Genomic DNA, 15,918 nt, shown 5'->3' on the forward strand with positions numbered 1-15,918 from the left:
AGTGTTCAGGTTACCAATAGGAAGGCAGCAAACTTAGAGATAACAAACTTGTGAATACAAAGAAAAAGGACTTCAGAGGTGTTCCTTACTGGCATACTAAAGGAGATGGAGGAAAGTTACTTAGGTAAAGTTTCTCACACACAATTTTATGGGCTTAATTTAAGCCTACTTCTGGTGCTACTTTAGTTCAGAGCAAGGCCAAAGCAAACCCTGATTATACTAGAGATGTTTTTTTGACAGGGCTCAGTTGTCCACTTTATTTCTATTGTCACTTTGAAGGTTTTCAGAAACTTAAACTTCATTTTTATTTCTTCAGATTTTTTTCTTAAGATCTTGCCAAAGATGATGGCCTATGAGAGACTTTTAGTTTTTCATTGAAGTATTCCAGGGCCAGAGTTTCAGGAAGAACTAGTTTTTAGGTCTTTTTGAGACTTTTCACAGTCACTGTGGCCTGGGGGCTTTGGTGTGTGCTTGAGAAAGGCAACTGGATGACAGAAGTTACCGACAAACTTCATAGAACTTCTTCCCACTCTGGTCCTTTTGATCCTCTTCAGATAAATCAGCAAATTGTTATTTTTTTTCAACTGGAAGGCAGTACTTTGAATAGGCTTTCTTCTAATGTTTTTGCTTTTTGTAATAAATATTACCCCGTGTCTCTATCTGGCCTCCTCTTTTTTTTTTTTCTCCTTGGGGTCCGATTGTCTTACCTTTGGTGGTATTTCCAAAGACAGTTTCCGGCATTCTCAGTTGTTGAATACCTTGGGTGTGATGTTGACCATGCTGAGTTGAGTTTGTGCTAATGGCTCAGTCCATTTTAATAGTCTCCTCCTAATGTCAGGGATGCTCTGGGAAACAAAAGTCAGGTTAATCATTCAGACTCTAGCAGAGTTTTTCTGAGCCAAGATCCGTGTACTTACAGAAAGCTTGATGCAGTCTTTTAAAAACTGGAAAGGATTTCCATTTGGTTGCTGCAGAATGGCTCCGGTCATTTTCAGGCTGGGAGCTTCCTTTCTTCTTCTTAGCCTCAGAGACTGTACTTTTTGTGTTCCCCCTGCCATAGGCTTCTGCCATTTGGATATTAATTAGGCTCAGTGAAGCAATTGAATCTCCATGAAGACAAGCTGCTACCATTCGTCTCTTTTCTTCACCAGCCGGAAGCTTGGTTTAAAAAGTTGAATCTGCTGACTTGGCAAAGAAAATACTAACTATTAAGTCTGTTATTTTAATAATCACGTTAATAGGAAGAGTCCCAAATTTTTCTTTTTCTCTCTTTGACTGATCTGAGGTAGAGAAAAAATGATATTCATCATAAGATCTTCGGATTGGCCATATAGATTATAAAGTCTCTGGATAACTACCTGAGGGGATATTGTTTGGCCTTGTTCTGAACAGCACTGGCCAAAAGGATATGAGGTGGGGGGGGGGAGAGGGGGGGAATCTAAGCAGCTTTCCTTGGTTCTCTTGACGAGTGACACTTACTTCAGGTTTTTACTATTAAGTGTCACTGGCTTGATTTGGGCCTGAATTTATACCTTCTCTCTTTTTCTTTTGCCCTCATTGAGCAAGTGCCTTCTACATCCTCATTCTTATAGTATTGAATATTAAAAGCCAATGTATAGATATTATTCAATTTTTTTTTACCTCTGGTGAAATAATATTACTTGCTGAATAATTTTTTTATTAATTTTAATAGACATTTACAGAGGTTTTGGATTTCCATTCATTGCCGTACTTTTCTCCCTGTCCACCCCTCCCCACCAGTTTGCTCCCCTCTCCAAAAAGAAAAAGAAAAAAAATTCCTTCATTAGTATATAACTCCCCCATCCCTTTCTCCCCACTCCCCACCCTGAGTACACTTCTCTATGCAACCTTAATTCTGGATTCCTGTGCTAACAATAATACTCAAATCATATATCACCTCTAATCTGTTCTTTCCCTCATCTGTTTCAATATGTTGTTGTTGTTGTTGTTATGTGCCGTCGAGTCGCCTGCGACTCATAGCGACCCTATGTACAACAGCCCTAAACTCCGCTCTGTCCTGTGCCAATCTCACTGTCTCTGATACTCCCATCCCAATTATCCCAGTCACTGAATCAATCCACCTCATAGAGGGCCTTCCTCTCCTGCGCCGTCCCTCTACCCTCCCAAGCATGATGTCCCTCTCCAAGGACCGGTCTCTCCTCACTACATGTCCGAAGTAAGTTAGACGGAGCCTCAGAATCCTTGCCTCCAACCAAGGAGCCACCCGGTTTAACCCTCTCCAGGACAAATCTATTTGTTTTCCTAGCAGTCCATGGTATTCTCAGTACTCTTCTCCAGCACCACAGCTCAAAGGCATCAGTTCTCCTTCTATCCTCCTTGGTCATTGTCCAACTCTCTGATGTATAACAGGTGATTGCGAAGACTATGGAGAATGACCACTTGGCCAACTGACTGGAAGAGATCGATATTTGTTCCTATCCCAAAGAAAGGCGACCCAACCAAATGTGGAAACTACAGAACAATTTCACTGATTTCACATGCAAGCAAGATTTTACTGAAAATTATCCAAAAACGACTGGAACAGCACATCAACAGAGAACTACCAGAAGTCCAGGCTGGTTTCAGAAGGGGTCGTGGTACTAGAGATATTGTAGCTGATGTTAGATGGATCTTGGCTGAAAGCAGGGAATACCAGAGGAATGTCTATCTGTGCTTCATTGACTATGCAAAGGCATTTGACTGTGTAGATCATAACAAACTGTGGCTGACTCTGAGAAGAATGGGAATCCCAGAACACTTGATCGTTCTAATGCGAAACTTATACTTGGACCAGGAGGCAGTCGTCAGAACAGAGCAAGGGAACACTGCATGGTTCAAAATTGGGAAAGGCGTACGCCAGGGATGCATCCTATCTCCATACCTCTTCAACCTATATGCAGAACAGATTATCCGGGAGGCTGGGCTCTATGAGGAGAAATGTGGGGTCAGGATTGGTGGACGATTTATCAACAATCTGCGTTATGCAGATGACACAACCCTGCTTGTTGAAACTGAGGAGGACCTGAAGCACCTGCTGCAGAGTGTCAAGGACTGCAGCCTACAATATGGATTGAGGCTCAATGTCAAGAAGACAAAGATTCTCACCACTGGACCAATCGGCAGCATCAGGATGGATGGTGAAGAGATTGAGATTGTACACAGCTTTAGTCTGCTTGGCTCCATAGTCAACAGTCTTGGCACCAGCAGCCAGGAAATTAAAAGGCGCATTGCCATGGGAAAGTCTGCTGTTAGGGACCTCTCCAAAGTGCTGAAGAGCAGTGGTGTCTCTCTGGAGACTAAGGTTTCAATATAATTTACATAATTTATCCAGTTTCTTTTGTTATACCCCAACCCTGATGTCAGACCCATTCTACAACAGTGGCACCATGCAGTATTTGTCCCTTTGTGACTGAGATATTTCACTCAACTTGCTGAATAATTTAAGGATCTGTACAAATGCTACTTTTTCTTTTTTTACCACAACTTAAATAATATAAAAATGCTAAATTTTTACAGAAATAAAAAATATACTTTTGGTTACGGATAATATTAGCAAACAGGCCAATCACACAGAATTCTTTTCTAACAGACTTTTCACCAGAACGGAAACTTTTGTTTTTACTTTTGAGCAATGATTTAAAAGGAAATGAACAAAATAAAAGTATTAATACATGTGCAATCTTTAGATGTGATATAGGTACACAATTATCAGCTATAATAGCAATATAGCTTTTGCTCAGATACAGCACAAATTTCACTTATCAAATATAACTTTTACTCATCAGATACAACACAAGTTTTACTTATCAAATGCAATGCAACTTTTACTCATGCAATCTGATCTGATACAGGCAGGCATCAATCAAAGTGCTACAAAGAATGAAAAGCGGAGAGCTTCAGCTTCCAATCCTACAGGTTCACACAGGCACAACTGTGCAACAGATACAGATTTGGAGTGGGTGACTCACATTAACCCATTCACCCCAACTGAAATGGGCAGATTATGCTAACCCACTCACCCAGATTTAAAAAGGTTTTGAGGGTGCCCGCTGTGACTTCAGTTCCATATGACTGAGAGGTTCTGTAAGAAAAGTCAGAGAAATTATTAAGGATATAATCCAGAGGAGTTTGGTTACGGCTGGAAGACTGTCCCATCCTGTCTGAAGCAGAAAGGATCCAATGGGACCAAGCAGACACAAACAGGCTGGCAACAAGACAAAGACACACAACAATAACACCAAATTCCCGGAAAGTTGTACTGAAGGTCTAAGAGCAAAGTCTCGCCTCTACCACGGGAAGGGACTCTGCGGCCGCATCCAGCCAGTCCTCTTACCCACAGACTCTGCAGACATAAGCCAGATTTACCTTGAAGAAGTCTTCCCTTCCAGATGCTCTTGCTCTCCAGGGAATTTGAGTTGGAGGGAGTCACACGGTGGTGCCTGGGTGGAGGCAGAGGAACATCTTCTTTGAGGCCTCCCTCTCAAGTGGCAACCACTGAGATTCAACCTCAAATTTGGTCTAAGATTTAAAAAAAAATTTGGTCTAAGAGTAGAATTTAGTTTCACTGGGGCCTCCAAATGTTATACCCAAATGCGAGGATCAACACCAATCAAAAGCTCCAATTACAAATTTAAGAGATTTATTTACCGGCCAGGGCTAACTGCCACACTTAACAGTGAAGGCAACAGCAGCCCCGAATGATTTTACTACAGAGCTTGTATACTTTTCCTACAGACACGCATCTAATAAGCAAGCTGAAGCAAGAATGATTATTAGCCTATCCCTGGTACATTGAATACAGATAGGGAAGTTATACAATTTTAGCTCCTGGGACTTTCTATAGCTGATGCTTCTGAGTATGTACTTAGGGGAAAAGGGGGTTAAACAATTAGCTCCCAGAGACCCGAAGATGGTCCTTGAACTCCTGGAGATGTTCTCAGCAGCTCCTGGAGAAGTTCTCAGCACATACACAGGAATAGAAGGGGTTAAGCAATAGAGAGTATATATATATTTTAAGGCTATACAGACAAGGTTATACAAGAGACTTAGGTTTCTAGGTATAGTTATTAGTTATTTGAGTTTTCTCGTCTATATTCTGTATGTTTATATGCTTTGATCCTCTTTCTAATGGGCTTTTTGTATTTCTGACATATTCTATTATTTTGTTAGTAATATGTGATGTGGATATGTCCTGCCATCTATGACTTGGCTTTTCACATTTTAATTGGAGTCTTTTGATACTGAACAGTTTCAAATTTCAAGGGACTCAAAGTTATCAAAATCTACCTTTACTTTGTGTTTGTTCTGTCTTGTTTTTTTCTCAACTTTTTATTAGTATTTGAGTGAATGTTTACACAGCAAATGTTATTTCATTCACTAGTTCACACACACAGATCCTTTGTTTCCTGACCTTGATTGCAATCCCCACAATGCAAGGGTAGCTTTCCACTTACCTCCCTGTTTAGCTTTACATCTGTTCCTCCACCTTTGCTTTTTCGCTCTTGGTCTCTGAGCTTTTTCTCTGGTACAGTTGTAGAGACAACCTGGGGCAAAATGATGTCAATTTTGCTCTCTCATGAAATACAAACCTCTATAAAGCAACCATCTCCAGGGTTATTGTCCATTGTTTGCTGAAAGTCAAGCCACAAAAGTGAGATCAGTGCTAGGCATGAAGGGGGAACTAAGAGTCATAGTCTCGGGAGCTGAACCAGTGCCAATCAGATCAATAAACCTGGCCTTTTAGGATTTGGATTTTGTTCCATGTTTCCCCCACCCTGCTTTCTGCAGGGCTCGCCAGGTGAACACTTTCAGAATGGCCCGCAGTGGTCACCAGGCACCCCAGGTACTCCAGCAGGCACTCCAGCAGGCACCCCACCAGGCACCCCACCAGGCACCCCACCAGGTACCTGGGAGCTCTGCTCTCAGGCTTGTGGAGGTTTAGGCTCACGTAGTTTCACTCTGGACTAATTGTGCCCACGTGCCTTCGATTTTCTTCACTTTGCTCCTGACCCAGAGTCTTCTTCCTTCAGATTGGTTGGTCACAGCTAAGAAGTTCATATAAATTTGCCCCATGTTGGCTCTACTACATGCCTATACTTATTTATCCAACCCCAACTCACTGCCATCAAGTCTTTTAACTCCTAGCACCCCTCCTTTGGGTTTCTGAGGCTGTAAATCTTAAGAAGAAACTGCTCATTTTTCTCCAAAGGTGCAAAAGGTGGATTTGAGTTATTGGAGAGGCATAGCCTTTTGGTTACAGCACAACCTGGTATAGATTATGCCACCAAAACGCCTTTAAATACTTACAGCATAAGCAAATATGTATATAGCAACACAGCCTGTCAAACCTGTGGATGGTTTTGGGCGAAGTTCTTTGTGCCTACCCAAATTTATCAATCCTGGCCTTTCTGCTCTATATTTTTTATATCTTGTTTTTATTTTTTAAAAAGAAAAGCAAAAATGTCTTTCTTCCCTATTGTCATTGTTGTGTGCCATTGAGTCGCCTGTGACTCATAGTGACCCTATACACCTGAACCCTGTCCTATCCTGAGCCAACTACACTGTCTCCAACACATCTAACTCCATTACTTCAGTTACTGTGTCAATCCATCTTATCTGCAGTCTTCCTCTCTTACACTGTCCCTCCACCCTTCTAAGCATGTTGTCCTTCTCTGAAGACTGGTTCCTTCTGGAAACATACCCAAAGTATATGAAACAGAGCTTCAAAATCCTTGCCTCTAAGGAGCAAGTTGGCTTCACACTCTTCAGGGCAAACCTGTTTGTTCTTTTGGCAATCCATCGGAATATTCAACATTCTTTTCCAGTACCACAACTCAAAGGCACTTATCCTTCTTCAGTCATATTTGGTCATTATCCAGCTCTCTGAAGCATAGCAAGTTATTGCAAAAACCATGGCCTGGATCAGGCGCACCTTAATCTCTATCTAGACTGACACTGTTACTCTTTAGCACTCTGGAGAGGTCTCTGACAGCAGATTTTCCTAATGCAATTCACCTTTTGATTTCCTGACTGCTGATGCCAAGAGTGTTAAAGCCAAGCAAGCTGGAATTATTAACAATCTCAGTCTCTTTTCGACCTATCATGTTACTTCTCATTGGCCCAGTGGTGAAAATTTTTGTTTTCTTAATGTTGAGCTTCAATTCATATTGAAAATTACAGTCCTTGACCTTCTGCAGCAAAACACTTTAGGCCTTCCTTATATTTGGCAAGCAAGTTTATGTCATCTACATAACACAGGTTGTTGATAAGTCTTTTCCCAATTCTGATGCCACATTCCTCCTCATAAAGTCTTGCTTCCCGAATGATCTGCTCTGCATGTAGATTGAAAAGGTATAGAGACAGGACACATCCCTGATTTTGAACCACGCAATGTTTCCTTGCTCTGTTCTGAGGACTGCTTCCTGGTCCAAGTATAGGTTTCACATGAGCAAAACCAAGGTGTTCTGGAGTTCTATTCTTCTCAATGTTAGCTACTATTTGTTGTGATCCACACAGTCAATTTGCATAATCAATGAAACATTGATAGACATTCTTCTGGTATTCTCTGCTCTCGCTCAAGAACCATCTGACATTGGCTATGGTGTCGTAGTGCCTCGGCTTCTTCTAAACCTAGATTGTATTTCTGGTAGTGCTCTGTCAATGTACTGTTCCAGTCGTTTTTGGCTAATTTTCAGCAGGATTTTGCTAGTGTATGGTGTTAGTGATATTGTTCTATAATTCCCACATTCTGTTGGATCATCTTTTTTTGGAATGAGATTAAGTAGGGATCTCTTCCAGTCAGTTGGCCAGGTAGTTCTATTTCATACCCATTAGGTTGATAAATTCTGCTATTTAAACTCAGTGCTGTCGACTCCAAACTGACTTATAGCTGACCCTCCAGAGGGTTTTCAGAGGCTGTGAATCACACCGAAGGAAATTGCCCATCTTTCTCCTGTGTAGCAGCTGGCAAATCTGAACTGCTTGCCTTTGAGTTGGCAGTGCAAGTCCTTAACAACTAGAGCACCAGAGATCCCTACTCTACTATTGTTGTTGTGTACTGTAGAGTTGGAAGGAACCAACCCATAGCTGACCCTCCTGCAGGTTTTCAGAAGCAGTTAGTAGCACAGGAGGAGATTGCCCATCCTTCTTCTCAGGAGCAGAGAGCCTTCGGGATTACAGTGCAGATTCTTGCCACTAGGCCACCAGAGCTCACTTGATTCCACTATTAGGCAAATACGTATCAAAATGATGATTCACCTCCCCCCTTTGGTCTAATAATAGGTTCATGAAAGATATTTGTTATTGACTGGTGGTCTAGTGGCAAGAAACTGTGCTGCAATCGCAAAGACAAGTTATTCAAGACTACCAACTGCTTCGCAGGAGAAAGGTAGGCTATCTCCTCTTGGCATTTACTGCCTCTGAAAACTCACCTGAGGGTCAGCTATGGTTCAGTTCTGACAGTATGGTACAACAACAACAATGTATAATTAGGGAGTTCTGGAGGCCCAGTGGTAAGGAATTGCTCTGCAATCCCAAAGGCATGATTTGAATCTACCAATTGCTCCACAGAAGGATAGACAATCTCCTCCTTTGCAATTTACTGCCTCTGAAAACTTTGCAATTTACTGCCTCTGAAAACATACTGAAAGGTTAGCTATGGGTCACTGAAGGGTCATCTATGGGTCAGTTCTGATGCACCAAGGCACATGACAACAACAATGTATAGCTGCCTAAAATGTTATCTATCACTTTCTTGCAATAAAAATCTTTTTTATACAGCTTTCAGTTCAAGATACTCTGCAAATAAACAATCCTTCTTTAAAGGAAGGGCGTGGTCAAATCTTTAAACTACTTGGCCGTATGGTTCCCTCTTACCTCACAGCCTTCCAGTCAATTCCAACTCATAGCAACCCCTCCACCCTTTTTCAAGGCTAGAAATCTTTCAGAGAGAAGACTGTCCATCTTTCTCTCAAGGAGCAGTTGGTGGATTCAAACAGTGAACTTTCAATTAGCAGCATAACACAAAACACACTGTGCCATCAGATCTCCTATGGTTCAATGTGAAAGTCTTGTCAATAAAAATAGCTTTGTTGTAAAAATCAGGTAGATCACGCCCTAAGCCAGAACCCTGGTTCTCTTAATCTATCTGTACTATTCTTGAATTGTTACCCCTTCTCAAGCTACTCAGGTGGCTTGGTATTTTGGGATTGTTTTTTTGTTTGTTTGGTTGGTTGGGTTGTTTTTGTTTTTGTTTTTTGCTACTCGTTAGTCCCTCATCTCTTTAGCCACATGAAAACCTCCTTCTAGTTAAAGATGGCTTAAACTTCTGTATCATTCCCAACAGTTTGTGTTAAAAATAAAACAACTCAAACCATTTCATGAAGTCAGTTGTTACTTGTGGTGGTGAGCCCATGTCTTACAGGGTCGACCTGTTCCATGGGATTTTCATAACTGTAATCTTTATGGAAATAGACTACTAGATTTGTATTGTGATGCTACTGGCTGGGTTCAAACTACAAACCTTTTAGGTTCGTGTCTATGCACATAACTGTTTGCACTCTCCAGGGATGGTAAATAGCATGATATATCATAAATGACAGGTGGCTAATGCATAGATGAATAAATATTTGTTAACTGCCTTTGGACAAGAGTGTTTAGACTTTATATAGCTGGTAAATAATTATCTACTGTTCAGAAATGAGTACCTTCCATTGGGGTGTACAGTGTATTTACTGGACTTTAAACTTGTTAAGACCTTCTTTATAATTTTGAGCTATTTATCTTGTATTCTCTGGGAGAGAGATGGAATAAGGACCCATTGTCCTCTCTATTCCCACTTCCCCTGTTTGTTCAAGCCCTGCCTTGTCAGGCTGTCTAAAGACTTCTCACCATCTGCAAGCCAGTACCTTGCTTCATCATGTATCTGTAATTTTTAATATCAGATTTATGGGGTTTGTTGGTAACTAAGTTTATCTAAGGAGCTCTGGTGGCATTGTGGGTTAAACATTGGACTGCTAATGAAAATATAGTTTGAACCCACCAACCGATCCACAGGAGAAAGATAAGATTTTCTGTTCCAGTAAATATTTACAGCCTCAAAAACTCTCTGGGCAAGTTCTGCTCTAAAGGATCTCTGTGACAATACATGGTTTTATTATGTTTGTTTGTTCAGTTGACTTGTGATCCTTAACATGTGTGTCTGACATGTTTTTCTGCTGGGCTGTCTATGATCTCTGAGCAGTCATTCCCTTGATGAGATGTAAGATAAAGCTTTTGCTCCTTTGTTGTCTTCCTTGAAGCTTTGAGCAGCCAGCGTGTTGAAAAGGAGTTTCCTTGGGGTGTGGCCTGCATTAGGTATATGTAGATGCCTAGCAAAGCTCTCTCGCTTTTGATCCAGCCTAGATCTTGCATCTGGATCATCACAATCTAACCTCCAGTTCATTAGACTTGAGCCTTCATATGGCCTCAATCTTGAGTCTATCAGTCTCCAAAGCCAGCACCCTGTCGTCTGACTTGTTAATCTTGGGTTTTCTAGTGTCTGCAGCTATGAGTCAGAAGAGCCCCTAGCATGACATCTAAGCCACAGGTTTGAGGCTGCCAGTGTTGACACTGTGAGAGCCATTGCATTGGGATAAATTTTTCCTTCTCTATAATTAAGCTTCATGGATTTTCCTTCTCTAACGAACCCAGCTTAAGACACTTAGTACCAACAGTGGTTCTAGAGAAACAAAATTATGAGGATGAATTTTCTTCTGAATCCAGCTTGAATTTTTAGCAGTTTCCTATTGATATACTGCATTGGTTCTTTTTATTCTCTAGTTATTTTTAAATAATCTTCAGCAAGATTTTATTTGCTTGTAATATTCAAGATATTGTTTGGTAATTTCTGCACTCTTTTAGGTATTATGTCTGCATTCCTACTTTAAAAAAAAATGAGAACAAATATGGATCTTTTCTAGTAAGTTGGTCAGATCTTCCAAATTTCTTTATATATGCTAGTGACAGCATCTAGGGCTACATCTGTTCGCTGAAATGTCACAACTGATATGTCATCAATTCTTTTTTGCTAATGTCTTTTTTTTTTTGTAGGCTGAACTACTTTCTTCATTACCATTGGCTATTTACTGAAATGGTTTCATGCCCATACTTTTGTTTTGTCGGGTTTCCTTTTGAAATATTTTGTTATGCTCTCATACTTCATAATCTTTTCCTTTTGTTTTGGCTTCTTTTAAATGTAGTGCACATGTCATAGTCTTTTCTGACACCCATTTGGTCTTTCTTTCCTGGGTTTTGTAAATGCCCTTTTGCTTTCTTTATGGATGATGTCCTTGATTTCATCCCACAGATCATCTGGTCTGCAGTCATTAGTGTTTAATGCATCCAATTTATTCTTGAGACAGTTTTTAAATTCATATGTTTCATGGATAACTATAAAGGCTATGTCTCCAGCAATTCAAAACCACTAGCTTCTCAAAGGGAAGAAGATGGACAATCTCTTCAAACTGCAATTTACAAACTCAGAAATGTGCTGGAGGACACAGAGGGCCCAAATTCATTAAACAACAGAAAGAAGTATGATTTCCTTCCTCCTTTTACTTTGGATTTAATATCTGTTTCCCCTAGTTTTAAAATTTGAGGTCTTAGTTTACAGATTTGACATCTTTCCAGTTTTCTGATGTAGGTATTTAATGCTATAAACTCCCCACTATGCACTGTGGGTATTTTCAGTTGCACTGTTCAAATGTTAGTATGTTGTATTTTTTACTCATATTTAGTTGAAAATATTTCTTGTATTTAGTTGAAAATTTCTCTTAGAGGTTCTATTTGATTTCAGGTTTATTTAAAAGTGGATTGTTTAATTTCTAAATATTTGAGAGTTTTCCAGAATTTTTTAAACTGACTTCTAGTTTCATTCCTTTGTGACTCATCAGCATACTCTGTATTTTAAATTTAATAAAATGTGTTCCATGACCTAGAATATCTTGGTGACTATTCCCTGTGCACTTGAGAAGAAAATATTTAGATCAGGCTGTTCTTTAAACATCAATTAGGTAAAATTGACTGATGGTCTAGTTCAGGACATCACATTAATACTGGTTGTTTACCTTCTTGTTCTAAAAATGGAAATAAGAGTTCTGATGGCCTGATAGGTAAGGAGTTGTGCTACCAACCTAAAGGCAGGAGGTTTTAATTCACTGGATGCTCTGAGGAAGAAAGATGATGCACAAATTTCTCTCCTATTTTACAACCTCTGAAAAGCTGCTGGAAGGTCAGCTATGACTTGGTTCCTCCTCCATGGCAAAGTTTTGAGGTTTTTTAAATTCTAGAAATCACTCTCCACATTTCTTTTATGTATTTTGAAATTCTTTTTCTTTATTATTAGATCCAGAGTAGGCATCTGTGACAGGAATATCACAGAAGTGATACTGTACTCTTTTTATTGTATCTTTCCTAATGTGCTCTGAAAACTGGAAGTTGAAAAAAAAAAAAAAGAAAGAAATAGCATGGACAAAGATTGACATTCCAGGCATTAGTGAGCTAAGATGGATTGGCATTGGACACTTTAAGTCAGACAATCTTTTTTTTAAAATTCACTTTAATGAATGTTTACAGAGATTTTGGATTTCCATTCATTCATTGTTGCATTTTTCTCTCTGCCCACCCCTCCCTCCTAGTTCACTCTTCTCTTTGAAAAGTAAAAGAAAAATTCTTTCATTAGTATACAGTCCCCCTTCCCCCCTTCCCCCTGACCTCAGTACACTGCACTATGCAACCTTCTTTCTGGACTCTTGTCATAACCATAATTCCCAACCATATATCGCTTTTAAATAGTTCTCTCCCTCATCTGTTTCAATGCAGTATACATAATTTATCCAATTTTTCTCAGTCTCACCCCAACCCTGATGTCAGTCCCGATCTACAACAGTGGCACTATGCAGTATTTGTCCTTTTGTGACTGAGATACTTCACTCAGCATAATGTCCTTCAGTGTCACCCATTTTGAATAATATGAGTTCATTGTTTTTCGATGCAACACAGTATTCAATTATGTGAAAATACCACAGCTTCTCTATCCATTCATTTGTTGATGGACACTTAGGTTGTTTCCGTCTCCTTGCTATTGTAAACAAAGCTGAGATAAACATGGGTGTGCATATATCTGCTTGGGTGGCAGTTGTGGTCTCTTTGGGGTATATTCCCAGTAGTGGAATTGCTAGGTCAAATGGTATCTCTATTCGCAACTTTTTGAGAAAGCGCCACACCGCCTTCCACAGCGGTTGTACCACTTTACACTTCCACCAACAGGGTATAAGGGTTCCAGTTTCTCCACGACCTCACCATCATTTGTTGTTTGCTGTTCTGTTAAATTTTGCTATTATGGCTGGGGTGAGATGATATTTCATAGTTGTTTTGATTTGCATCTCTCTTAGAGCTATGGATTTTGGACATTTCTTCATGTGCTTGTTGGCCATCTGAATATCTTCTTTGGTGAAGTGTCTGTTCATATCCTGTGCCCATTTTTCAGTTGGATTATTTACCTTTATCTTGTTGTGGTGTTCAAGTATTTTATAAATTCTAGATATAAGTCCCTTATCTGACATGTCATTCCCAAATACTTTTTCCCAGTCTGTGGCTTCCCTTGTTACCCTGTTGGAGAAGTTTCTGGATGTGCATAGGGATTTGATTCTTAGAAGGTCCCATTCATCTATTTTATGTTCTCCTGGTTGTAGAAACTAGTGTCTTTCTTAAGAACAATATCCCACTGATCTATTCTCTATAGGGTTTTTTATAACAGTTACACCTCAACATATAGGTTACTTAAAGACAATGGCTTGAACCAGGCTCATCTTTAGTCTTTAAACTGAAATCCTTGAACTGTAGAACTTTAAAGAAGTCCTTAAAAATAAAAGTCCTTGACAGCTGATTTCTGCACTGCAACACATGTTTTTATCTTTTTAATTGCTAGTACAGTGAATATTGATCCAAGTAAATTGTTGACAACTTCAATCTTTTCTCCACCTGTAATATGGCAGGATTCTGATCTGTTGCTCATAGTGTGGCTATGAGTTGTACTTTACTTGATGGCACCTAACAACAACATCATGATGCCTGTTGGCCCAGTGGTGATGGTCCAAGCCATTGTCTTTTTAATTGCTTTGTAGGCATCTAAAAGTTGGACTAATATTTAACAATGACATAAGAATTGATGTCATTCAAATATGGCATTGGAAAAGAGTATAGAATATGCTTGGGACTGCCAAAAAAACCCAAACAAGTCTTGGAACCTAGTATTCCTTAGAATGGTGAAACTTCATCTCATGTCCTTGGAAAGAGACATCATGCTTAGGTAAGTAGGGAGGGGGGAGAGAAGTGCAGCAATGAATGAATGGAAATTAAAAATCTCTGTAAATGTTCATTAAAATTACTAAAATAAAATAAAAATTTAAAAAAAAAGTAGACAGTCGGCAGGCCACTTCCGGCGTAGCCCTGGCAGCTGACGCTAGAACTTGTGAACAAATGTATAGGAAAAAGGATTCATATTGTGATGAAGAGTGATAAGGAAATCGTTGGCACGCTTCTAGGTTTTGATGACTTTGTCAATATGGTCTTGGAAGATGTCACTGAGTTTGAAATCACACCAGAAGGAAGAAGAATTATGAAATTAAATCAGATTCTGCTCAATGGAAATGATATAACAATGCTGGTTCCTGGAGGAGGAGGACCTGAAGTATAACTGGATTTTCTTGAATGATTGCTAGCTCATGTTTTGTTTTATAAAGGCAACAAAGTAGATTTTTTTAAAAAATTTTTAATCTTGAAATTCTGTAATGCTAAATTTCCTGTTACAGGGAAATGTTTTGGGATAAATTGTAAATGCCAGTTTTTATAAGTTAATCATGATTATTTTGGGAGAAAAGTAAACAGTTTGCTGTTTGAAGACCAAAATAAAAATGTTTTTTTGGTTAACTGTAAATTTATTATACTGTAATGGCCAGTAGGATAAGATTTGTGTAACGGAGCGAGTCCCCAGAAAAGACCACCGAGCCAATTAGCTAAACTAATAAAGTTTATTTCGAGTTTGAACCCGGCTCCCGCGTGCTGACACAGCAGTATCCACCCGAGAGCCCTAAGACAAAGCAAGCCCTCCCTTTTATACTTTCTTGCTTCTTTGTCTAGCTACACAGTTTATGATTGGTTATTTATAGCAGTTCTAGTACTAGTTTGCTCTTTATTGGTTAGCCATAGCTCAGGGAGGCAATTTGGAGACTTGTTTGAGCCTAATTGGTGGGGAAGCAGCTTGGAGACCTATTTGAGTCTGACTGGTTACTTCAGACACAGGGCTGCAGAAAAAATCCCTTATGTCCTTGAAGAAGAGTTCCACTTTATGGAAGTCGGCCAACAGAGTGTGGTTTATCACAGGTGGGGAGGTTGCTCGCTGGAAACTACGCAAGCGAGTGGGATAAAGGTAGCTGCACTTTGTCAGAAACTGAGTTTTTGATATTTGATTCTTACTGTTTGTGGCTATTTTGTCACTTGTTTTCCTCACATTTTATGTCCATTTGCTTTGTCATTTATGTGACCATTTGATTCTCAAACTAGAATTGCTCCAAACAAAATGAACTTTATCACTCTAATTTTTATTTTAAAACTTACTGTTCTTGAACATACTGTTTTGGAACCATCATTTAAATCCTCATTTGAATTTAAATGGAAAGCATTGTTACATATTAAATATTTAACATTTTAAAACATGTGCTTACTCCTTAAAAAAAGAAAAACGGTAGAAGGCATCTCACTCCCTGACTTAAAATCCTACTACACTCACGTGGTAGTCAAGACAGCATGGTACTGGTACAATGACAGACACATAGATCAATGGAATAGAATTGAGAACCC

At 39.5% G+C, this 15,918-nt stretch overlaps 1 pseudogene; it reads left to right on the plus strand.

The window, feature by feature from the left end:
• Positions 1-9,333: 9,333 nt before the first annotated feature.
• On the plus strand, positions 9,334-14,755 carry LOC102858609 (annotated as a pseudogene).
• Positions 14,756-15,918: the final 1,163 nt, after the last annotated feature.

The sequence above is a fragment of the Elephantulus edwardii genome, unplaced genomic scaffold (assembly GCF_000299155.1).
Source record: "Elephantulus edwardii isolate Elephantulus edwardi_28Jun2011 unplaced genomic scaffold, EleEdw1.0 scaffold00060, whole genome shotgun sequence".
NCBI classification, from domain to species: domain Eukaryota; kingdom Metazoa; phylum Chordata; class Mammalia; order Macroscelidea; family Macroscelididae; genus Elephantulus; species Elephantulus edwardii.